The sequence below is a fragment of the Gopherus evgoodei genome, chromosome 6 (genome assembly GCF_007399415.2).
Source record: "Gopherus evgoodei ecotype Sinaloan lineage chromosome 6, rGopEvg1_v1.p, whole genome shotgun sequence".
NCBI classification, from domain to species: Eukaryota; Metazoa; Chordata; order Testudines; family Testudinidae; genus Gopherus; species Gopherus evgoodei.
Window position 1 is genome coordinate 79,862,636 of NC_044327.1, and position 25,349 is coordinate 79,887,984.

General features: G+C 43.3%; 1 long non-coding RNA gene across 2 annotated transcripts in view; it reads left to right on the plus strand.

Moving 5' to 3' along the window:
• The first annotated feature begins 22,178 nt into the window (after positions 1 to 22,178).
• LOC115653333 overlaps positions 22,179 to 25,349 on the plus strand; it is a 157,757-nt gene continuing 154,586 nt past the window's right edge. Inside the window, exon 1 of one of the 2 annotated variants that reach the window (XR_004000901.1) lies at positions 22,179 to 22,948. This is a non-coding gene — a long non-coding RNA (uncharacterized LOC115653333). The remainder of the gene's footprint in view (positions 22,949 to 25,349) is intronic. The other variant, XR_004000906.1, reaches the window with a different exon arrangement.

A 25,349-nucleotide genomic window follows, 5' to 3' on the forward strand; every position in this document is an offset into this window, starting at 1 on the left:
AGGAAGGCAAGTGCAGACACTCTTGTCACCCAGGGCCTGAAATATTAGCTTATTTATTTAGGTTTTGCACAAGGGAATAGTATAGAATGACCAGATGTCCCAATTTTATAGGGACAGTCCTGATATTTGGGGCTTTTTCTTATATAGGCCCCTATTACCTCCCATCCCCATCCCGATTTTTCACGCTTGCTATCTGGTCACCCTAGAATAGTATGGGGGCATTTATTAGCATTCTTTGAAGTGCTGGCATTTGAAATTATGGCAATTCAAGAATACATACCAAGAGTGTGCCACAGTACTGTAGTTTGCAGTGTTATTGTAGCTGTGTTGGTCCCAGGATGAGAGACGAGGTGGGTGAGGTAATATCTTTTATTGGATCAAGTTCTGTTGGTGACAGAGACAAGCTTTTCAAGCTTCACAGAACTCTTTCTCAGGTCTGTAGATGAGTTTGGCATCAGACACCCTGGTGTGTGTGATTCAGAAGAGAATCAATGAATTCGGGTCTTGATTTTTGTCCCATCTCCTCTGTTGTCTGCAGCAATACCTGCATGTGCCTCACATTACAGTCATAAAAGCTTTACCATATTTTTACCATATAAATTCACTTCCTCATCACCCTTAAATCTCATTTCTAATGTCCTGTTTTCTTTTAATGCTGAGGTAGTTCAAATTGATGTAAATATTGAGGAATTATAATACTGTGAGTGGGTAGATAGGTAAATAGAAACAATACTTGGTGAGGGGGGAGAAATCGACATTAAAAGAATGTTAAGGTTGCAAAGTGAAGCATGCAAAGTCAGGAAATGCTGAAAGATATGATGAAGTTAAGATTGTCTAGGTTACTCCTTTTAATTTCCCTGGATGGGATTTTTTCAGAGGGCTGAAGATATGCTTCCCAGAATGATGGAGGGATGGAAAGGAGTTTTTTATAATACTAGCTGGTGGAGTTCCTGTTTGAAATGATTACTTTTGTTTCTGGGATTTTATTTTATTATGAATTATGTGCTAGAGTGCCTAGAACCTTTTATAAATACCTCTATTTTCTTAATTATTTAAATCCATACAACTAAATACACCACAAATACATTCAGACAAGGAATTCAGACGATCTGTATCTTAAATTTCTGTCTGTGAAATGTATCCAATAATACAGTTGGGCATCATTTGTAGATCACAGAATTGGCAACGGTGCATACGAATGAGCATCCCCATTTATGTGTGGGGAAAATCAGTGACTTTGCCGAGGTTACATTCTGGGAAGGGGAATCCTCATGATCTGAGGGTGGGCCATGTCTGCATTTGGAGCCAGTTCCTTTCTCCCTGCAGGAGACACATCTTGTGGAACTAATCCAGCCTGAATTTACAGGCAGAGGGGTAGAAGATATAGTGCCAATAAAAGCTTTAAAAACATTTCTAAAATAGCTTGTCTGTCATGGTATGAGACATAGTAGAATACATGACTGTGTCTTGGGCCTCTCGGATACTACGGAGGTGATGGGTGGCTGTATGAGAGTGAGAAATCCCTGTGGTGTGTAAAGATTTTATCAGCACCTGTTTGGGATGACTGCTTCTCCCCCTCGTGGTTTTGACTCTCATAGGTAATGCAACCTTCCCCACTGAGTCCTTTCTACCACACCATGCATTGTACCTGATACTTTATTGAAAACGTTTCCAACAACAGTAGTCATCCCATTATCAAATGTGTTCATTGTGCTGAGAGACACGGTGGGTGAGGTAATATCTTTTACTGGACGAACATCTGTTGGTGAATGAGACAAGCTTTCGAGCTACACCCAACTCTTCTTCAGTATTTCCCAGGATAGGTACCTTCCCTTATAGACAGGCTCTGCACGGCCATCACATGGGTGCAGAGTAGGAAGGAGAGTACAAGGAATGTGGTCCTCCTTCACACACACACACACACATACACACTCAATCCTTGTGCATCATATGTATGAGTGAAGTGAAACCGCAGCATATGAGCCTGAACCAAAGCTCAGTTGATTCCCATCAACTTCAGTGGGCTTTGGATCAGGGCTTGTGTGGTCAAGGGAATGCATGGACTGCTCCCTCTCTCGTCCACTGCAGATGTATTGGCCCCTAAAATGGTTGGGGAGAAGTCAGAGCCATGTTCTTGTTCCCCTCTCTACTGGTTCAGGGAGCTGGCTGACCATGCAGAGGAAGGACAAACTACACTCTGCAAAGGGGTAGAACAGCCTGAACTAGATCCTCTGTGCACCAGCTCCCAGTTCTTCCTCTGGGCTGGTGAAACTCTGCAGCACCCCTTAATATAGACTGTGCCTCAGAGGCATGAGCTACCCCTTAGCCTGCTAATCCCTACTCCTGACACATAAGTTGCACAAAGGAAAAATGGCAAAGCAATTTAATAGTTATTTGAAAGCTCCTTGTGGCACATGCCCCTGGTGGGAGCTTAGCATTGCTTCCCTCTTTAACAATCCCATTTCCAACTCTTGGAAAAGCAGCAGGATCTCCTTTTCTTCTACTGAAGCAGGTACCTGTCAAAGTAGGGGAGGGCTACGATGTGTGTTGTGACACTGTCCCACTGTTTGTATGATCTATAGTTCCCAAGTTTAGCATTGTTGGAAGCATTATGCCAGTTTTGAATGAAATCATGTGCTTTTCTCTCTCTGTGTGGTTACCTTAATAGCCATATGTTTTGATAGATCTGCAAGTAAAACTCTAGCTTAGGGTCTCCATGGGCCCAATTCTGCCTTCACATACATGGGTGCAGCTCCAATTGGGCAGAACAGCTACAGAAGTGGTAGTTTAAGTACATGTTTTAGTACTTAAACTGGATTAAATTTCTGGGGCCTGAGTTATAAGAAAGTCTGCCTAAATGATCAAAATTGTCCCTTCTGACCTTAAAAAGCTATGAATGGAAATAGTGATATTTTATGGATTATATTCCCTCTTAAAAAGAGTCTTTTGTTTTTCTCTGCTTTGAAAAGATTTGGGGGATCAATAATAATTAAATCTGGGTTTGTACTTAATGGCTTTATAGCAAATATTCTACAGAAGGCACAAGGTATAATAATAAATAATGCATATTAAGTATCTTTATTACTTCATAACACACATTCAAAAACCAGAAATATAAATGTTTATGAGCAAGGCATAAATTTAATATAACAGCTCTGCCTCTGTGTAAAAACACTAGGAGATAAAAGTTTATGACCAGTCTGTTCTCTTATCTTTGTGGTATTAACGAGGGCACCATGTTAAAAGAACATGCTCATATCTCCCCTCACAGGAAACAGGCCTTATGAAGAATCCATCTAGATTCTCATCTTGGTTTTAGAATTTTATGTCATTAAATAAAACAATCAACAGAGAATGTGAACTAACATCCCGAGAAGTAAAACATGTAAGAACATAAGGCTGTGTGAGCTCATTAAAAGTGAAATTAGGGTTTTATGTCAAACTGCAACAATAACCTGATTTATCTACACTGCAATGGAATTTTTTCTAAACTAATCATTTTCATGACTTTTGAGGGTCTCACTCTCATATATTGTATGAGTGACAGGATTTGAGAAGAGCCTGGATAAGAAAGAAAAAGGACAGGGGTGAGAATTGAAAATAATTCCAAGTTTGCAAACTTGAGTGACTGTGAAGCTGTCAGGGGAGATGAAGAAAGTAGAGAGGGAAGATATTTTAGGTGGAAATTAAGTTAGGACTGGTGTTAGTGTATAAAATCTTAGCATCATAGAACTAGAGGGCTGGAAGGGACCTCCAGAGGTCAAGTCCAGTCTTCTGAGCTGAAGCAGGACAAAGTAAACTTAGAGCATCCCTGACAGGTGTTTGTCCAACCTGTTCTTAAAACTTCCAGTGATGAGGATTCCACAACTTCTCTTGGAAGCCCATTCCAGAGCTAAACTACACTTATAGTTAAAACTTTTTTCCTAATATCCCACCTAAATCTCCATTGCTGAAGATTAATCTTATCTTACCTTCTTGTCTTACCTTCAGTGGACATGGAGAACAATTGATCATCCACTTTATAATAGCCCTTCACATATTTGATAACTGTTATCAGATCCCCACTCAGTCTTCTTTTACCTAGTTTTTTTTACCTTTCCTTGTAGGTCAGGTTTTTATCTTTTATCATTTTTGTTGCTCTTTTCTGTACTCTCTTCAATTTGTCCATATCTTTCCTAAAATAAGGTATCCAGAATTGGACACAGTACTTCAGCTGAGGCTTCACCACTGCTGAGCAGAGTGGACCAAGTGCCTTCTGCATCTTGTGTACAACATTCCGTTAATACATCCCAGAATAGTATTAGCCTTTTTGGCAACTGCATCACCCTGTTGACTCATATACAATTTGTGGTCCACTATAATCTTCAGATCCTTTACAGTAGTACTACCATCTCACCAGTTATTCCCCATTTTTAGTTATGGATTTGATTTTCCTTCCTAAGAGAAGCACGTTGCACTTACCTTTATTGAATTTCATCTTGCTGATTTCAGACCAATTCTCCAATTCGTCAAGGTCTTTTTTAATTCTAATCCTTTCCTCCAAAGTGCTTGCAACCCCTCACAACTTGGCATCATCCACATATTTTATAAGCACACTTTCCACTCTATTATCCAAGTCATTCATGAAAATGTTGAACAGTACTGGGCCCAAGACTGACTCCTGCAGGACCCCAGTAAATACACCATCCAAGTTTGAGAGTGAACCATTGATTACTACAATTTGAGTACGGTCTTTCAACCAGTTATGCACCGACCATATAGAACTTTCATCTAGACCCCTTTCCTTAGTTTGCTTATGAGAATGTCATGTGGGACTGTCTGAAAAGCCTTACTAAAATTGAGATATGTCATGTCTATTGCTTCCCCTCTATGCAATAGGCCAGTAACCCTGTTAAAGAAGAAAATTAGGTTGGTTTGGCAAGATTTTTTTCTTGACAAATCTATGCTGGCTATTCCTTATAACCCTATTATCCTGTAGGTGCTTCCAAACTGATTGTTTAATAATTTATTCCAATATCTGTCCACATATTGAAGTTAGGCTGATTGCTCTGTAATTCCCTGGGTCCTCTTTGTTCCCCTTTTAAAGATAGGTATTATGTTTGCCCTTCTCCAGTCCTCTGGGATCTCACCCATTCTCCACGAGTTCTTGTAGATAATTGCTAATGATTTTGAGATTACTTCAGCTAGTTCCTCAAGTACCTTAGGATGAATTTCATCTGGCCCTGCCAACCTGAATACATCTATCTTACCTAAATATTCTTTAACCTTTTGTGTCCCTATTATGTCTTCTGTTTCTTCCTCTTTGTTCTTAATACTACTTGTGTTGAGTATGTGGTCACCACTGACCTTTTTTGTGAAGACTAAAGCAAAATAGCCATTAAACACTGTAGCCTTCTTGATATTATCAGTTATTAGCCCTCCTTACCCACTAAGTAGAGGACCTACACTTTCCTTCATCTTTTTCTTGCTCCTAATGTATTTAAATAACCTCTTTTATTGCTTTTATGTCCCTTGCTAGGTGTAATTCATTTTGTGCCTTTGCTTTTCACTTGTCTCACTGCACTGCAGAGTCCTTCTGGGATTCCTCACTGTGACATGGGGTGCACACCCCACACTGGGACTGAGGGGGTTAACCCTTCACTGCGGGCTGAGGAAGCCATGCCCCTACGGCCCTACTAGGCATGCTCGAAGTGCAACACCAGTACAAGAGGGCTCAGTCTGGGCTCACTGCTGTAGGGGAAGGAGATGTGCTGCTGGCTCCTGCTGAAGGGATGCTGAAACTTCACAACATGGAGGCCAGCCAGCTGACAGCAACCATCAACCCCTGGGCTCTGGATGCTACTGAGGGAGAAGGAACTGGGGGAACTAGGAAGCCCCAAGATGTGGAGAAATGGGTAGGAAGTAACCCAGGGAGTCCTTGCGGGAAGTTGGTTGGACAACTGGAGGCTAGCTTGCAGTGTTTTGGCTATATCCCTGATGAGCTGGTAGTCGGCCACCCTGACACCAATAGGGCCCTGGGTTGGGACCCGGTGGAGAGTGAAGGCCCAGGTCCCCCTATCCTGGCTGCTGCTCACTCTGGGGTGGCAGCCCATCCTGACAGTGACTGACTCTGGCTGCTAGGCTGTACCGCCCAGAGCCTGGGGGGCGGTTACTGACACTGACCACTAGGCCACACAGCCCTGAGCCTGGGGTGGTTAATGACTCTGGCCGCTAGACCACATGGCCCCAAGCCTGGAGGCCATTATTGACTCTGGCCACTGGGCCACACCGTCGTGAGCCTGGGGGAAGTTACTGACTCTGGCCACTAGGCCACACCACCCTGAGCCTAGGGGCGGTTACTGATTCTGGCTGCTAGGCTGCACCACCCAGAGCCTGGAGACAGTTACTGACTGTGGCCACTAGGTCACATAGCCTCGTCTGGGGATGTGCAGGCACGACTGTGGGCCTATCAAGACTTGTGCCCCACCCCAGATGGGAATGGGGCATGCCTGACACAACAACTTGGTGGAGGATGCAGGCAATGATTGGGGCCTAGAGGGAGGCCCAAGGAAAGAGAGGCCTGCTACAGTCACCCCCCTTCCTTCTTCTATTTTTTTTTTTGCTGGCCATTCTTTCTTTTGGCCATGAGGGTCTCCTAGTGACCTACGGGAATGGAAGTCGAGAAGATCCTAAGATGGCTGCTAGAGAGCCAGCAAAAGCAGGTGGCTCAGCATCATCATCATCAAGTGCAGGTTTTGCAACAGATGTCAGTTTAGCAGCAGCAGCAGGAACTGGCCCAGCAGCAGGAACCGCAGCAACAGCTATTGTGCGAGGTGTCCGCCCTACACCAGGCCCAACAGGAGTGCCTGATGCAATGAATGGTGATGTTATGGAGGCCCATCTCCACACCAGATGCCCATGCTGGTGGGTTGGGAAATGCAGGGGGCCTAATGGAACTACCTCTACTCCTAACCAAGAGGAGGCCTGGTGATGACCCAGAGGCATTTGAAAGGGTTGCCGCCGCAGTGCAGTGGCCAGGGGAACACTGGGCCACTGAGTGGCTCTGCACAGGCTGCCTACTGCAATCTATACCTGCAGGATGCTTTAGATTACCAGAAGGTTAAAGCAGCTCTCCTTGACCAGATGGGTGTGTCCCCTCAAACTTACAGTCATCGGTTCCACCGGGAGTGGTACCACTGGGGCTCACCCCAGGGCTGTGGTCCAGAAGCTACGGGACTACTGGTGGCACTGGCTGGAACCAGAGAGGCATAGAAGGGCTCAAGTGGCTGAAGTGGTAGTGCTGGAGCAAGTCACGCAGATCTTGCCCTCCGGATGGAGGGAGTGGGTGAAACATCATCACCTGACCTTACTCTCAGAGACTGTCACCCTGATGGAAGATTACCTGGCTGCCAAAGGGTCGGAGGTATGAGGTAAAAGGTCTAAGACCCCCAGGGACCCAGGCCAACCTCCAGAGCAAGCCAAGTAGTGTAAGCCTCCAACTCCCTTCGATGACAACTGGGGAGGCGCCTTCCAGAAAACAACAGAGTGACCCACCCCTCAGTCACGGGAGGAACGGGCTGCCCGGGAAGCCGGCAGGGCCAGTTGTAGAAGCCCAGCCTAGTGATACTAGTGTGGCCAGGAAGGACATTTCCACCTTGATTGTCCTTTTATGGATTGCAATTATGGCCAAGCATTAGTCATGGGATCCTGGGCCCGCTGGAGGACCCTGCCAAACTCCTGATCACCCTGTGAGTGGAGGGCACCCTAGCGACTGCCCTAGTTGACTTGGGATGTAGTCAGATGCTGGTGCGAGCTGATCTGGTAGACTTCCCCAATCCTGCAGGGGATCCCATCCTCATGCAATGTGTCCATGGGGATATATGATCATAAACTGCTGCTTGGGTATGGTTGTCAGATGGACACCAAGAGGAGGTGTGTCAGGTTGGTTTGGCCCAGAGGTTAGCTTACCCGGTGATGTCAGGGCAAAACTGAGGAGGGTTCAGCTGGATTGTCTGGGACTGGAGTCACTGGGCACCTGAGGAAGACAGGGCACATCCGATGAAGAGGGGGCTTGTGGTCCAAAGGAGGTCAGGGCACCCAGAAGGAGACTCTACTCCAACAACCAGTACCTCCCCACAACCCACCCCCGTAGCAGGGTCAACAGGAGGGAATGACCCTAAATGGCTAAACATGGGAGGGGATTTTATGAGGGAACAGCGGGATGATAAAACACTGAGTAGGGCCCGGGAACAGGTGACAAGCCCTGATGCAGATGGGGCACCAAGAAACAGACTCCACAGGGACGGAGGTGCGAGATGTGAAGGTCAGTGAAGACCATCTATATCAAGTGGTCCAGGAGCCCCAGACCTAGGAAGAATTATGGCAACTACTAGTCCTGCATAAGTACTGGAGGGGCCTGTTATCAGGGCCAGCTTTAGGCCGATTCCCCTGGTTCCCGTGAATCGGGCCCCACAGCATCCGGAAGAGTGGCCCTGCAAGGTAAGGCCCCTGAAGACAACTGCTGCCGAGGAAGGAACCTCCATTGAAGTGCCACCGGAAACATTGGCAACCGATTGAACTGCCGCCGAATTGCCGCCGCTATCTTCGGCGGCAGCCCTTTCGAATTGGGCCCCGCACGTCCTAAAGCCAGCCCTGCCTGTTATGACTGGTGCAGTCAGTGCCCTGGGATGGGCACTTGGGGAGGGAGAAGACCACACGATGAGTGGCCCAAAGGTTCTTCTGGCCTGACATTCACTGTGAAGTGCAGGACTTCTGTGTGGCCTGTCCGGTGTCAACGGGCTGGCCCAAAGGGAATACCAAAGGTGCCGTTGGTCACCCTGCCAGTAGTTGGGGTGCAGTTTGAGAGAATTGTCCTGGACCTGGTGGGATCCCTGGAAAAAGGTGGCTCTGGCTGCCAATACATATTAATGGTGGTGGATTACGCAACCAGATACCCAGGGGCGGTCCGGAACACCACAGCACCAAGTATAGCAAGTTCCTGAAAATCTTCTCCCGGGTGGGAATACTCAGGGAGATACTAACTGATCAGGAGACCAATGTCTCGTCTAAACTGATGTCTCTGTACCACTGGGACAAACTGTTGCCAGCCCTGCTGTTCACAATGTGGGAGGTTCCCTAGGCCTCTACGGGCTTCTCACCCTTCAAACTGCTGTACGGGCACAACCCCAGGGAATACTTGACCTCCTGAAGGAGACCTGAGAGAATCAGGAGTTACAGGCCTTGGGCTCAGTCCCATACATAACTGCAACTCCAGGAGCAGCTCCAGAAGCTCAGAGCATTTGCAAGAGAAAACCTCTTATGAGCATAGCGGACCCAGGCGTATCACTACAATCAAGGAATGCAACTGCACACTTTTGAACTGGGAGATAGTGTCCTGTTATTACTACTCTCTGCAGAGTCCAAACTGCTGGCTAAATGGAAAAAGCCATTTGAGGTGATTAGGCAGGGGGCGCCATAGACTATGAGGTGCGGCTGCTGCGAAGACAGAAAGAAATCCGGGCTTATCATGTAAACCTCCTAAAGGAGTGGAAGACCCAGGAGGGCTTACTGATCACCCAGAACCAGAATTTGGCCCACTGGCCAGCAAGATCATGGTTCCCACACCCATCATGATTGGGGTAGGACTGGACATAGGACAATGGGAGGAGTTGTGGCAGCTAGTCAGGGCCTTTGCTACCATACTGTCACCTCACCTGGGATGGACTGAACTGGTGAGTCACCACATTGCCATCCTCCCTGGCCAGACGGTCCATGATAACCATCAGCTGTTGCTGAAGATGATGTGGGGGTTGGTCCAGAAGGAGCTCTAGATGGTGCTAGACATGAGGGTCATGGAGGAATCATGAAGCAAATGGCAGAATCCTATCATACTAGTCCCAAAATCCAATGGGACCATACGATTCTGCATAGACTTCTGGAAGGTCAATGCAATATTCCGGTTCAATGCATACTCAATACCCAGAGTGGATGAACTACTGGAATCGCTGGGTAACGTGGCATTTATCTCAACGTTAGACCTCATGAAGGGGTACTGGCAAATACTCCTGAAGCCCATATCCCATGAGAAGAGGCCCTTCTCTACCCCATTTGGGCTGTGCCACTTCGTCACCAGGCTGTTTGGCCTGCATGGGGCCGGGGTCACATTCCAACAACTTATGGACAGACTGTTACAACCCCACTACCCGTACAAAGCAGCCTATATAGATCACATAGTGGTGTACAGCCCCACATGGGAAGGACATCTTCAGCACCTCAAGCCATAAAAAACCAGTAGGTCACACAGCACTCAGAAGGAGCACTGACCCTACTACATCAGCTCCAGGTCAGAATGTGAAGCTGTTATGATGTTGATAAATTATGCATATGAAAGTTACAGTACTGCACTGGTACACAGTGATAGCGGAGTTTCTGACACTGTCTCGGGGGGAGTGCCCTGTAAGCCCCATATTCCTCATTTACATATAATTGTGATATTGCATATAAAGCATGCCATGTGAGGTATTAGGGGAAAGGTTATGATCTGCTGAAACCCATTGTTCCATACAGGGGCAGCTTTAGGCACCAGCTCACCAAGTGCATGCCTGGGGTGGCAAGCCACGGGTCATGGCCTGCTGGTTGCCATGAGGGCGGCAGTCAGGCTGCCTTTGGAGGCATGCCTGCGGGAGGTCCGCCGGTCCTGTGGTTTTGGCAGCAATTCGGTGGCCAGGACACTGAAGGTGCGGGACCAGTGGACCTCCCACAGGCATGCCACCAAAAGCAGCCTGCCTGCCATGCTTGGGGCAGCAAAATACATAGAGCCTCCCCTGGTGTCATAAACAGATAGTTAAGGGTTAATGTCTCTTTTACCTGTAAAGAGTTAACAAACAGGGAACCAATTAATAAACTTGCATTGCTCAAGAAAGGGTCTTGAGCAGTGCAGGATGGTATATGCCTGAGGTACAAGGCTGGGAAATGGAGCGGATTTGGCTGTTGCCTTTCTCTGAGATTCATGAGTGACTCTGGGAGCGTTCATACTGTAACAGGGTACTGGCCAAAAGGCACTGACTCAGCCTCTGTTAGCTCAGAGCCTGCTAGCTCAGCTCCCAGTAAGGGGAAGAGATTAGAGCTGACAGGTGGTGGCTGATTAAAGCCCTAAAGGAGAGACACCTGTGAGCTTGATAGGAGAAGGCCTATAAAGCTAGCAGGAAGGAAGTAGGAGGGGAGGAACAGGAAAGTGAGGAGTGAGGGCTGGTTGCTTCCAGTTAGCTGTAAGAGCAAGCTGTTCCCTAATGGGCTACATGCCTGATAGCAAACTGTATAAAGTTGTAGATATGGGGTGGTGGGAAAATACAAGGAAATAAAAGGGCACTAGTGTTTGAAAGAGTGGTTTTCTGCGAATTTGTGCCATAGAGCAATGAAGAAGACATCTACACATACAATCTAGCTGGGTGTGGGGCTCCACATCCAGTTGTACTGAGTGGTAACAGGACCTGGAGGGGTTTGCTGCTTGTCACTAGCAAAGCATTTTGAGAGACAGCCCAGGCTGGAGAGTTAAGGGGGCACAGTGGTCCCACAGTCCCAGGTTGAACACCGTGGATCCCATCACAGAGTTTCATATAAAAAATATTTTAATATAAAAATTTAGCTCACATTATTGATCAGTAATTTGGAAAATAAGATAATCTAAAATGTCAAGTTTTAATGAAAGGAATGAAAAGAATGAAAACATAAATCTTTACTTTTTTATCTTATGTCTAATTGGGTTTCTTTGTAAAATATATGTGTTATGGTAGCTCCTACGCTGAGAGTGTGAATCTCTATTTTTCAGCTACTGGATGTTTTTGGATGTTAGGTGTAAGAAGCATAAACTGTTTAATATGTTCAATTAGTTGTTTAATAAGCTGTTTATGAAGTAATGTTAAGGAAATCACTGGCTTTAAAATGAGATCCAATATGGAATATATGAGCTATCGACCCTTGGACTCCAACTCTGAGAATGGACTTGTTTACCATTAAGATGCAGGCTCAAACCACTCAAAATTGGGTTTTCCCGCCAAAACCAGCCCTCAGCATTCCATCTCCTCAGAACTTTTCCTGCCACAAAACTGATATAAGGACTTGTTCAATGCCTGCGCAGGGCTGTCCACAGCGACAGTACGTACACAGTCGGGTCTTCACAGTGCTCCAGAGCTGAAGAATGAAGAATACTATCGGTCCCGCAGTGAGACTGAGGAGCCTGTCACCACCATTCCTGCCATCCTGAATTCCTGGGGTCCATCATCCCAGAGAGCCTCCTTGCCAGCGACGAAAGCCAACAGTCGTCTAGACTCCCCAGTGCTCCTCCTCAAAGGCTCTAAATCAGCCAAAGAGTGGAAGGTCCTGGGCATCACACCTGTACGTGGTATCCATTACTCCTGAACAGTAGGAAAAGGTTTCTGTGTTGGGGCATCATTTATTGTTTTCCAGTTTCCAAGGGAGGGTTTTTATGGGCCTGAGCTTTAAGCTCCCAAAGTCAGTTACTGTTTCATTGTATTAATTAAGTTTGCATTTCCCCTATTCTTCCCAGTTTTCTGTACCTTTACCCTGAATACACTTACCTTTGTATGGGCCAAATCACCTTGTCTCCTCTTTATTTTATTTACAGCACACAAGGAGGGAGGCTAAATCCACTGGTGGTAGATACAGGAGGGAGTCGAGTTTGTATCTTCTGAGAAAAGGGGCTTTCTTTTCCTATTTCTCCCCTACCATTTCTAAGGTTTTCTTTTGAAGTGTTGCCTTATTCCCCTGGAGGTAACATGGACAAACTATAAACCCCTGAATAACTTCAAGATCTTCAAATCTAGCCACGCAGCCATCTACTAGTGAGCAGCTGCCACATTTTATAACCTACAAATATGCAAAAGTTCTGCATTTCCTGTACACCTTACCCTAACATTATTTTTAACACAGCAGAAATACTTATATATGTTGTTCCAACCAGTCAAATTACTGTGTGCCTGAACCTAAATTACTGATAGGAATTTATAAAGTAAAGCTCCAGCCACTGAGAAACTAGCTTTTCATAAACGTACAGTTTATGTATGTTCGAGATTTTTCATGTAGTTTCATGGATATTCTGGTATCTGAATGGCAAAATCATACAGAGGGCCAGATTCCCAGCTGGTGTCATTCAGCCTAGTTCAGTGGATCTGTGCTGAGGATCTGGCCCATTAAGTCTGTTCCCTAAACCCATTAGCATAGATAACTATTCAAATATAATACAGTGAACAAAAATGACTATTGCACCTAAATCCACAGGAAAAGGTAATTATAGGTCAGAAACTGTAGGTTCAGAAGTGTCAAACTCATTCTCTGCAGAAAGCCAAGTTCCATTTACAATCCATGGACCAGGGTATAGTTTTAAGTCTCCTCTGGATTCATAGTGAATCTCTCACTGCTGGGATATTTCCCCTTGAATCAAGAACAGAACATGGCCATAAATATACATTTATTAAGATATGATTATTTGTTAAGTGGCGTTCAGTATCACTGTCGCAGGGTGGCTGGCCCCTGTGATTAAAGGGGGTCCAGCTTCCCTGTGCCAGAGCAGGTGCTCTCAGTTAAGCCAATTAAAGAGGGGCTGGTGGTTATGTATGGAGTTGCTCCTGGACTCTGAAGGGTGAAAGAGTGACTCAATGAGGACAGACCTAGAAAGGAACAGGAGTACTTGTGGCACCTTAGAGACTAACAGATTTATTTGAGCATAAGCTTTCGTGGGCTACAGCCCACTTCATTGGATGCATAGACTGGAACATACTGCAAGAAGATTTTTATACATATAGAGAACATGGAAAGGTGGAAGTAGCCATACCAACTGTAAGAGGCCAATCAACTGAGATGAGCTATCAACAGCGGGAGAAAAAAAAACTTTTGAAGTGATAATCGAGATGACCCATAGAAGGTGTGAGGATACTTAACATGGGGAAATAGATTCAATTAGTGTAATGGCCCAACCATTCCCAGTCTATGTTCACACCTAAGTTAATTGTATCTAATTTGCATATTAATTCAAGTTCAGCAGTCTCTCTTTGGAGTCTGTTTTTGAAGTTTTTTTGTTGTAAATTGCCACCTTCAAGTCTGTCACTGAGTGGTTAGAGAGGTTGACATATTCTCCCACTGGTTTTTGAATGTTATGATTCCTGATGTCAGATTTGTGTCCATTTATTCTTTTGCATAGAGACAGTCCGGTTTGGCCAATTTATATGGCAGAGAGGCATTGCTGGCGCGTGATGGCATATATCATGTTGGTAGATGTGCAGGTGAACAAGCCCCTGATGGTGTGGTTGATGTGATTCGGTCCTATTCTCTTGAATAGATATGTGGACAGAGTTGGCATCGGGTTTTGTTGCAAGAATAGGTTCCTGGGTTAGTGTTTATGTTGTATGGTGTGCAATTGCTGGTGAGTATTTGCTTCAGGTTGGGGGACTGTCTGTAAGCGAGGACTGATCTGTCTCCCAAGATCTGTGAGAGTGTGGGATCATCTTTCAAGGTAGGTTGTAGATCTTTGATGATGCGCTGGAGAGGTTTTCATTGGGGGCTGAAGGTGATGGCTAGTGGCATTTTGTTATTTTCTTTGTAGGGCCTGTCCTGTAGTAGGTGACTTCTGGGTACTCTTCTGGCTTTGTCAATCTGTTTTTTCACTTCAGCAGGTGGGTATTGTAGTTTTAAGAATGCTTGATAGAGATCTTACAGGTGTTTGTCTCTGTCTGAGGGATTGGAGCAAATGTGGTTGTATCTTAGAGCTAGGCTGTAGACAATGGCTCGTGTAGTTTGTCCTGGATGGAAGCTGGAGGCATGTAGGTAAGTATATGAGCTCAATCCTTGAGGGGGGCATTTAGGGAGTTAGGGACTGGTCCTGCTTTGAGCAGGGGGTTGGACTAGATGACCTTCTGAGGTCCCTTCCAACTCTAATAATCTATGATTCTATAGCGGTCAGTAGGTTTTCAATATAGGGTGGTGTTTATGTGACCATCACTTATTCGCACAGTAATGTCTAGGAAATGGACTGCTTTTGTGGATTGGTCTAGGCTGAGGTTGATTGTGGGATGGAAACTGTTAAAATCATGGTGTAATTCTTTGAGGGCTTCTTTTCCATGGGTCCAGATGAGGAAGATGTCATCAATGTAGCGCAAGTAGAGTAGGGGCACTAGGGGATGAAAGATAAGGAAGCATTGTTCTAAGTCAGCCATAAAAATGTTGGCAATAGAATGTGTCAGTACAGATCTGTTCCTGCGCTTTTTCAGGGAGTTTCTTGAGCAGATGCTGTAGTTTCTTTTGGTAATCCTCAGTGGGATCAGAGGATAATGGCCTATAGAATGTAGAGACATCTGCCTAGAACCCTGACCAGGGATATTCTATTTGTTACCTGGAAATCTGGAAATCCTGGACGCTCCATCATCTCAAGCATTGGCACCCTAACAGCAGGATTGTCTGGCTATGTGGACTCCCTCCTCAGGCCCTATGCCACCAGCACTCCCAGCTATCTTTGAGACACCACTGACTTCCTGAGGAAACTACAATCCATTGGTGATCTTCCAGAAAACACTATCCTGGCCACTATGGATGTAGAAGCCTTCTACACCAACATTCCACACAAAGTTGGACTACAAGCCATCAAGAATAGTATCCCTGATAATATTACAGCAAACCTGGTGGCTGAACTTTGTGACTTTGTCCTCACCCACAACTATTTCACATTTGAGGACAATATATATCTTCAAGTCAGCGGCACTGCTATGGGTACCCACACAGCCCCACAGTACGCCAACATTTTTATGGCTGACTTAGAACAATGTTCTCTGTATATATAAATATCTTCTTGCTGTATGTTACAGTCTATGAATCCGATGAAGTGGGCTGCAGCCCATGAAAGCTTATGCTGAAATAAATTTGTTAGTCTCTAAGGTGCCACAAGCACTCCTGTTCTTTTTGCGGGTACAGACGAACACGGCTGCTACTCTGAAAAGATCTACAAAAGGGAAGATCAGAGCGAAGCTGCAGGGACAGAGGGTCTTTGGCAGTGGTCCCTGAGGAAGGGAGATGGGTCTGGGTAAAAAGACCCAGCTGAAAGATTTGTTTTTCCTTTGGAAGAAGCCTTTGCATCTTCTGTAGCTGCTCAGAGAACAGGAGTGGACAGTAGTTCAGCAAGAAGGGCTCTTCCAGCTTCAGACCAGGTTAAAAAAAATGTTGTGTTTGTGTTTGGAACTTTGTGTTAATTAAACCAGACCCCAAGAAGGGCTGTGAGTGGATAAGAAAGACTGTGTACAATTTGTTTAAGAAGCCCTGAAAAAGGGTAAAACAGAGGCAGAGCATGGCAGAGGCACCCTTGGCCACAAGAGGGTAATCTGGAGGCAGATGATCCTATTCCACTAGTTCAGTGGGAAAATATTTTCATCTTTAGAACCACCATTATCCTGGCCCTTCTTTCTCTTCCCATTTCCCATCTTTGTGTCTCTCAGCTTTTCTTTATACTCTGTTTCTTTCCCTGCCCCAAATGCCAGTTCACTCCGTGTGCTTCATTCCCTTCCCCTGTTCCAGCTGATAAAATGATCAGCAATGAAATAATGAGTGCTGACAAGTAAAAATGGAAGAGGGGAATTCACGCTGCTCAGTCACTTTGTCAGGCTGACTGCAGATACTGGAAGATAACACTGCATCAGTATCTCCCTTTGGCATTTGGAATATTAACTTTGCCAACAGGAGGGCTAGAAACATACTTAAGAAAATGAAAGCTTAGATTCTGCAGAAAGGGGTTCTTAAAGAGGAGAAGGGGGAGAATGAGAAAATCCCACTCTGAGCTGAGTGGATGGAGAGGCAAATAGGGCCAGTCAAAAATTCTCCTTCAAAACTATTTCTTCTGGGGAAAAAAATGGGTTTTTAACTAAACAAAGGTGTTCATGGAAAGTATCTGCTTTCAGAGACAGACAGAGACAGAGAGAGAAACAAAACCTAGGGATGTTCAGATGAAACCACCCATCCTCTAGAGTTGGATTTGAGGAGAAAGGCTGAAGGGATGTCTGACAAAAAAATGGTTTTCAGTTGCTGAAAGCCAGAAAAAATTGGTTTTCAGATTTTCAGGTAAAAGGCAACATTTCATGCTGAAAACGATGAAAATGAACAAACAGAATCATGTTTGTTAAATGTTTCTGGAAAACAAACAAATGAACAAACTGAAACCCTCCATCCAGCTCCAGACCCAGCAGTGCCAGGAGTAGGGAAAAGGAGAGGAACAGGAGGGATGAATACCTTTCCCAGACCTGAAGAAGAGCTCTGTGTAGCTGGAAAGCTTGTCTCTCTCACCAACACAAGCTGGGCCAATAAAAGATACCACATCCCTCACCTTGTCTCTCTACTACCTTGGAACCCACTCCTCCAACACTGCAAACAATAATAGTAAGAAGCAATGGTGGATTCAGAATCAGGATTTGTGTATTTTACCTGTGTAAAATTAAGACAAGCTGACTTTGAATTAGGGGCTGTTTATAATCAGGCTAGGGCTAAAGAGGGCTTAGCAGTTTTCTGCTAATGCCACAAACTCGAAGTTTGCTCTCAGTGGCAATGTAGTTTTGTAAAAGGGGAAAGATTGGTACAGTTTGGGGAGAAACCAGAGGAGAGCCATATATTTGACAGACACCTGTTCCCTGTTGTATAGATAATCTCTATTCATTAATATATTCTGAGTTCCGATCTCTCATGGAATTAGTTTTTCTTTTTTTGATAAAAACAGAGGGAAAGGGGACAGTGGCAGGGCAGAGATGTGGGGGAAGATCTCCCATAACTGTGCATGCTAATAGGAAGCAGAAATAGAGGGCACCTGCTCCTGTGGGTGTCAATTCACTTCTGAACTTCTTGTGGTTAAAAAGCCCCATTCCAGATAAATAATTTGTAAACAGTATGAGCTATAACCTGACATCGAATTTTAAATACAACCCCCTATTATCTTTGATGGGCAGTCCTGTTTATAAACTGAGGGCACAAGAAGGTTCTAACATACTACATGTGCTATAGAAACCATATCTTTGGAAATTAGACAAACTCTTATTCTGATCCATAGAACAAGTTACTAGTGTTCTGCAGAGAGCTGGCTGGTCATGAGACTCAACTCTCCTTCTCCTTTCCATCTGCCAAATGGCGTGAAAAGATGGTGAAAACGACCTTTGATACTTTCCTGATGTGACTTCCTCCTGTAAGAAATTGTAGTTGCTCCAGTCATGAAGAGGTGTGGGGGAGTGATCTGAACAATTGAATTTAGGAAAGGAGTTGGTCCACAAAACAATGTCTCCTATAAAATAAGGTCCATAAGGAAAAATAATTGGGAAATCCTGGGTTAAACAGACAAACAGGTTATTTAATTAAGCCTAAGTATGTTGCATTAATCTATTTCATATATTTTCTTATTATTTACTGTTTGATCCTAGTTACCAAAATATCTGTGCACAAACAATAGTCTCCTCCTTTAAGATCACTATCTTCCCCTTGTTTGAGTTTTTCAATGATGTCGCAACACTGAGGGCTCAATTCTGATCTCTGATCAGCACATGCATAGCACCACAAGCGGGAGTACCACTTGTTTGGGATTATTTTAGCAGTGTTTTAGCAGCAGCATCCACTCAGAACCCTAGCTGTGCCAGGAAACTTCTATCTGCTAAAAGGCATATACGATTGTCTAATACACTTGTGATAGAAGATTTTGAAAAGTGATGGTGGTTTGGTTAAATTTGGGAACTTTATACACTGGGTGGTTTGCATGCTTTTGCCTGAAACTAGTGTATCTAGAGCAAATGTAATCATTCTGCTGCTTAAATAAACAAGATACAGGAGTCTGCTCAGCCGTATAGATTTTATACAATAGCCCCAGTGAATTTTTACACGGTTATGGGCTAAACTAGTGACCAAGATACAAAATACAGCATTCAAGGATATCCAGTGGCTTGTTTCACTGTTAGGTGGGCTTTGATTCCACAAACAAAACGATCCATTGGACTCAGACGTAGTTTCCTAAAAGCAATGATAAAGGAAACAATCAATAGAAGCTATTAGGACATTAGCAATAGCCATCTCTGTATGTAACTATTCCAGACCACATGAGAATGTATGAGAAAACACAAACGAATGGAAATCTCTTGTAAGTGAAGAGATATTGCAGTATTTCATGGCATGGGACACCTACTTCTCTCTGAAATTAAAGTTTTTCCACTGGAGAATACCACAGCTGAGCAACCAGTTTCAGATCAGTTCAGTCCTATCATTCCCTTTGATCCACTGTTGAAGAAGACTAGAGAGAACTTTGCTAATACAACTCCATAGATATAAACTATCCTGCAAGCGCATGGAAACTTCCCACTTTAAAGTGGTTTAGAGATTTACTTTTTGCCTCTGAACTTTCTCCAGAGAATGAATATCAAGGCAGGGATAATGCTGATGGTGATGGTAGTGCTTTAGCAATTCCTGCAGTGTTAGCCCATGAACTCTTCAAATGCATTTCATTCTTTCATGCGGAATGTCCCCTTTCTTTCATCTCACGTACTGGCACCAAAATAGCGGGATCTTTTATGGAAGGGAAAAGCGAGAGGGGATCTTAATGCTCAGAAATCGGCTTCAAACACTTGATGTGTGTGTCAGTAAGATTATCCACTGCTAGGAAAGTAACCAGACACATGGCATGAAGTTTTAGAGAAGTGGATGCTTATGTCATGGGATAAATATTCTTGAAACCCTTCAGCTGACTAGCGCTCCTGCAATCTCTGCACAGAGTGTAAGTAATTTTGGAAAGGAAGAAAATTGCAAATAGTTCAACCCTAAATTCATTTTACTGAAGCTGTTGGTTAAAATATGTGGATTTCCCCGGGATAACCTGACAGGTGTTTCTCTAATAAATAAAACATGGATGATGGACTTTGTCCTTAGACTGATTTAGTGGGCGATGACTATTAAAATCTTTAATTCTTGATCACAGATTATTATTAGGTTTTAACCTCCCACTATTTGCATGTTTTAAAGAATCTCTGATCTATCCGCATGCTCTCATTTAGTGCACGTAAGAGATTCTTGTGCCAGCGGTTCTTACCAATCCTAATGCCATTTGCCTTTAAATGAGAAAGAAAAAGCTGTTCAGAAAATTCTCTACCGAGCTAGAAAAATAAAGATTCAAAACCCACACTGTTCACTGCTGGAGTGCACGTCCCAACAAGTCTCGAATTGTTACATCTGTGGGGCAAAACCTGTTCTCTCTGGTAGTTCCAGACTTCACTAAGGTGGGAAAGATAACTAACTATATGGACCTTTCCCCACATTAGTGGTGAACATCCAGCACATGGGCAGTGTTAATATATTTTGTCTCCTTGTTTTAAGGAAGGGTGGGGTTTTTTGTTTGCTTGTTTTGTTTTGTTTGTTTTTCGCCAGATTTCCTTATTTAAGAGCAAAAAACAGTTCTTGCCAGTCATAGCATAGAAAATGTATCAGACCGGTGTGGCTACTGTGCTTACTTTTTTAAAAAGTGTGTCTTGGATCACACAGTAACTACTTGGGTATTTCGATCAGTCTCTTAGTTACACTGTATATTAATAATAGTCCTTAATCTCTAACCTGGACCAAAATGACCCTGCCTCTGTTTAACTATTGAACCTGGAGGGCAATTTTCTGCCATGACTGGTATAAACTCTTTCTGGGTTAAAAAGAAGATAAAAATCAATAAAATAACGGGAAGCTCTTCTTTTCTCCTAGCTGAGAGATTTTAAGGTTTCTAGTGATGGCTTCCCTTTCCCTCCCCTCATTCTCTCTTCATCGTTTTCTTTATTAACCCATGCCATTATCTCAACATTTTTACTTGGTTAATCGCAGTAAGACCCCTTTGCCTGTGGTGTTTGTACGTTGAAATTGACTAAATACCTTCGTTTCTCTCATTTTCCCCATACATTTCCTACTTTTATTCGAAATCTGTAGTCACTTTTGTGTCAAGTATTTCTTTTGTCTCAATATTTTTTCCAGGCAGCAAAGCTAACCGAATTTTGGGACTTTTGTCTCATCTTCTTCATACAGTACTTTTGTTTCACTTTTTAAGTGTGTTGCCCTTTTTAGTTTCTGAAATGTGTTCCGCCCTCCGAAGCGATCTGACACCGCCAGTCCCTATTGGTATGGTTTGCAAGTTTTCCCTGTACCATGTTCTCTTTCTCTACTTGATTAATTTGAGTTCCTGCTCTACTCTTCTTCTGCTTTCCAGAGCAGAGTTTTCTAAGTCAAGACATTACAAGACTTTTAAGTAACTCCATATCTGGTAGTAAGTGTACATACATGAGTCCCTCCCTCCTCGTGCACCGGTAGAAATCTCTCTTTATTTTCTGCATTAGGATTAGCTAATAATTTACTAACAGAACGGCTCTTTTATATTCACGTTTTAAAACTGATTTTGGTTTGAAGGTTTTTGCAGAGAATGAATATTGAGAAATTGCCCTGTGCTTACTTTTACAATTAACTTTACACAGGGTTTAATTTTCCACTGCACTACGTGGTACTTCATGTTTTCTTTCTTTCTTTCTTTCTTTCTTTCTTTCTTTCTTTCTTATGAATCTTAAAACTATTATCTACAGCGGAAAGAAAAGTGCAGAGATCTAGATTGCAAGGTGTGGGATAAAGGCACAAAGGGTCATACCCCAAAAGGGCTAATTACAGTAAAGGTAGTTGTAAAGATTACCTTAACATACTAATTGTGAGTTGTCTTTTTTTCCAGCTGTCATTTCCTGATACATTATTTGCTATGAAATGTAACTAAACTAAACTAAACTAAACAAGAATGCCGCATTGACATCTTCAAAACGCCTCAAACATGAGTTTGTTCTAATTGCCTTTTTAGAATGATTTTAACTGATTCTCTCCCATTTTCAAAGTTTCATTCTGGTTGTTACTGGGCTCAACGAAAGTAAAGAATTAAATACGTGGTTATATTTAACACACGAGGTGTTTCATGTTGCAGACACACTGCACTGTATGCTCAAGCTCTAAAATATGGTACAAAATGATTGCATCCATCAACTCTTTTGGAATTAAAGGTACCTCGAAGCCACTTGTAATGCTTTGTAACTATCTGGTGGTTAAAATAATTCCCAATTCAAATATTTTTCTAGCTTTTTAATAACCCTAATCGTTTCAATTTGGGGGAGGAAGGGAAGAAGGAATGGGGATATGTTAGATAGTCACTTTTGTTATTTACACAAGTAATATTTTTCCTGCATTTTACTTGTTTATTCAAGTATACTCTTTGCAATAAAGTCCTGACTGCTAATCTCTATTTGCTGACTGACATTTTTGTTTGTTTGTTTCCACTACGGTGATATTTGAGGAGGTAGCTTCTGATGCTGCAGCATGACCCTGGGTTATGTTAACAGTGACCACAAATGTCTTGAGCATTTCCTCCAAACGTTCCAAATCCTCCCTGCTCCTCCTTCCCCCGAAAAAGTCAGTCAGTCAGAAATGTTGACTGTTGTTATTTTTTTTTTAAACTGACAGTGCAGCTAGATTAAGACATTTGCGCTAAATCACATCTTCCACGCTGGTGTTTTGCACAGTTTATTTTTCCCAACTGAAGAATCGCACAGACTCTTCTACCCCAAGTAAAGTGTTGCAGGGGAAGGGGAAGATGCCGTGAGGAAATATGTTGTCTATTCTCCTGCGATAGTTCATCCGAACTGAATGTCCTTGATTCGCCGCTAGAGGTCACTGGCCCATCGCAGTCTTGCTTCACCTAGTTCCACCTCCATTTCCTCTTACTCAAATTAGCACTGCGTTAATTAACACTGTCGTCCATCAACGGGCGTTTCTCTGTACAGTACAGGAGCAGAGCTTATATAGGCAAATCTAACCAAATATAAAAAGCACCTACCAAAACTCTTCATCATGTACAAAATGGGAAGCGCACGTCTGAGTGACCGGGGGCAAGGTATAGTGCCATCACTCTTTAACTTTTGTCTTGTTTGCTTGCTAAATTGCTGTGAAATCTCTTCTCCCTGTGCAGAATCACTGGCGTTTTCACGCCCCTCCTCTGGCTCTTTGAGGCTGCTGGCCAGCACACAAATGCAATGGTGCTCCTAGCCTCAGTTAAGAAAAGGTGTTAGGAATTTGCCCGTCTAGGTACAAAAGAAAACAGAAATCAACGTAAAGGGGGAATATTTATTAGAGAATGGAACGATGAAAGGTTTTAATGTTGGCTTTCAATTCGATGGGTGAAATCAATGCAACAAACGGCCAGGGATTTACGTCACTAAAACGAACAGATTTCTAAATCCTACTGTAAAATAATTCAAAGGGGCCAGACAAAAATGTGTGCTAACACTTATTGGAGCAATAGGTGTATACTTGTATTTTATTTGTATTTTCTGTCTCGTGCCTGTTTCTGAATCCCCGAAAGGTCTTTAAATATCTGTATTTCGTTTGATACCTATGTTTCAAAGCAGTTAAGGAGAATGTCCATTTTCCACGTTTATTTGAAACAAGACCAACTGCTGGTCTCCGGGGGGACGTATGGGAGGGAGGTCGGGAGGTAAATTGAGTCATAGATTGGAATAAAAATTCCAGTGATCTAGCTTGCTTGATACAGACAAGTTTATTTAACACCTATTATTGAGTTAGATTACCTCTCTAGGGACAATAAATATTTCCGAAAGAAATAAATTTCAGCAATAATAAAGTGGAGTAAATTCACAGATTACATATGAAGTATAAATTTGGGCCATTACATTTTTCTTAGAGAATATACAGTAATCCTCTTGGATTGAGCATGACATGACCTTGAAATGTTCCACTTCTTACTGCTTGATATTTTAAAAAAAAATCTTATAGACTTTTTTTAAAGGGATCTATGTCGTTTGTATTTAACAAATGTATTTAATTTACCATATTTATTTTCCGTGTTACGAAACCTGTTTAACAAAATGGTAGGCACATGCATTGTTTTTCTTTAGCTTTGTATTCCTCTCCTAACAGACAGGGATAAATCTGGTTTTCCCTGCATTTTAGTTTTTGAATAAAAGTGTTGATTACTTGGATCTGTTTCCTTTTGTCCCTGGTTTATCTGGTGGGAAGCATTTACTGGAGATTAAGTGGGAAGTTGTCATAGGGTTAGGGTCCCTGTTTTAATGGATGAATGTTTAGCTCTGTCTCAAAGAAGGAGAGTGACTTAGAGGGGGCAAACACTGATCTCCGGGTCCCAGGGACTTTTATAAAGGGGAAGAGGCACTCAGATGTGAAAATCAAAAAGCAGCATAGCCCAGAGTAAAAAATGCACATTTTTGTTTTCTGACTGTGATCCTTGATTCTTCAATGGCACTTTGTGGTGAAGTTTTCTAAGTGAAACCTAAATCTGCCACATCAGCATCTAGCCATAAATACATACACAGAGAGAGTTTTTAAATGTCTATATGCTATATACGGTATGTGTATGTATCCGTATATAACTTATACAAATATATACTGCACATGGCATGCACGCACGCAACTTGTTTAAATGGTTCATTCTTTTTCTGAAGATCTGTCCCGCAGTACTAGCAAATTAAAATCTGATCCAGATACATTATAGCTTTGTTGCACAGGTGTCTGTTGTGAATAGTATTATGTCATGGATTTGGCCTAGAGAGGCTCTTAACCAGACGGAATTCAAGAGAATTCTCCCTCGCCCCCCTTCTACTCTATCCCTCTATTGTACCTGATTTCCAGCAGGTATCTTTTGTTGGAAAACGATTAAGTGCAGAGTTGCTTGGGAACGTCTGTACAAGAGAAAGGGCCCTTTCTTGGACTAGACGGAGGACAGCCCCTATTTCTTCACTTCTGATGCAGTTCATCTCAAGAGAAGATCCAGGTGCACGAAAGAATGGGCTCCCCTGGCAGTTCTTGCAAGACACGTGCCCAGAGTGCTTGCTCATTCCAGCTTTGCACGTTTAAATAAAATGCTAGACGCTCAGCATATATATCTATATCTATCTATCTATATATATATATATATCGAGACCAGCAAATATATATATTTATAAACGTGGGTTGCTGGTGTAGATCCCCCAGGTTGCTGAGCACTTCCTGCTAGACTCTAGCCGCCCTCAGTGTTAAGTTCAATGGATCTTAAGGCACTAAGCACATTGGAGATCAATAATTTATTCAATATCAGATACCTTTGTGGATGTGCATTTTGCACAAAACCCACGGAAAGGTCTTTGGGAAATAACGCTTGTCATTTCTTTCCCATGGGGGAAAACTCTTCTTCACAGAATATATCTGGAAAGTGCCATCACCAAAAAAATTCCAAAGGAAGTCTATTCCATTTAACTATTCACGTGCATCTAGCAATCACA